The 1064-nt window shown below is 38.3% G+C and overlaps 1 long non-coding RNA gene across 1 annotated transcript in view; it reads left to right on the top strand.

The window, feature by feature from the left end:
- Positions 1–416: 416 nt before the first annotated feature.
- The window catches only part of LOC109341386, a 13949-nt gene continuing 13301 nt past the window's right edge, over positions 417–1064 (top strand). Inside the window, exons 1-2 of the long non-coding RNA XR_002106949.1 lie at positions 417–528; positions 792–795. This is a non-coding gene — a long non-coding RNA (uncharacterized LOC109341386). The remainder of the gene's footprint in view (positions 529–791; positions 796–1064) is intronic.

Here is a 1064-nt window from a genome sequence, read left to right as displayed (position 1 = left end):
TTGTTCAAAAGACCAAGGGTATTCCTAAATCAGAGCCAATAATCTCAATATAAACAAGATACTTAACTATATATCATCTAAATTCTTCTTGTCTATATTTCCCTCAATGGATATCCATAGAGCAACTGCAACAAACCTGGACATACACATAGTATAGACAAAATAAACGACAAAGAAAAGGGAGTAAGAACCAACTACGGCGACTGCAGTGTGGAATTACATAGAGAAATAACATTAAAGTGAGACACCCTATAACAAAACCATAAACAAACAATGTCAAGCATATGCAAATGATGCATGAAGTTAGTGTCTTATTCAAGAGGATATTCATATCCACAATTAATATATCTTTCATGCAATGCAATATGCAACTCACCAACCAATTACCACCAAAATTACCATACCCAAAGGCCAAGATCCTAGTGGGAAAGCAACCGGGAGTACAGATATCCTTAACAACGGCAAGTAACAATATCAATTGTTTTCCAATTACCTCTATCAGAGGTGCTTACGTGGTAAGCCTAGTCCGTTTCAGGATTCCACTCTACCGATCATGAAATGTGCAAGGGGGTTTTAGAGACCACTTAGTTTGCATGTAAGACTATCCTGGTCATACAGGTAATGAACCCGGACCCTCACTAGACCATCCCACCTAAGCAATCCATCAAGGCTTCTTGACGAATCACCATCATTGCCGCCCCTATCCAAATCCCAATGATATTTCTATCATCGTATCTTTCCATTTTCTCCAACTCCAACTACACGAATGCAATGCATCTACACTAACCGAGGTTAGTCCATTAAATCTTTTAATCAAGGTTTTCCATTTTTTATTTATTTCAACAAACATCACCTAAGTTAGTCGTCTCAGCCCCAATGCACTTCTATCATGCCAAGTCCAATGGACGAGCTCAAGATGCTAACTTGGTATCCAAGATCGTTAAGTAAAGCCCAAATTCTCACTATACTTTCAAGTGTGTGAATAGCTATAGGCTCTCATCAAATTCAATCTTTCCAAAAACACAACCTAAACTAGTTGTCTCAGCCCCAGTGCATTTTTACTA

The sequence above is a fragment of the Lupinus angustifolius genome, unplaced genomic scaffold (assembly GCF_001865875.1).
Source record: "Lupinus angustifolius cultivar Tanjil unplaced genomic scaffold, LupAngTanjil_v1.0 Scaffold_452, whole genome shotgun sequence".
Classification (NCBI taxonomy): Eukaryota; Viridiplantae; Streptophyta; class Magnoliopsida; order Fabales; family Fabaceae; genus Lupinus; species Lupinus angustifolius.
This window is presented reverse-complemented; position numbering and strand designations above follow the sequence as displayed.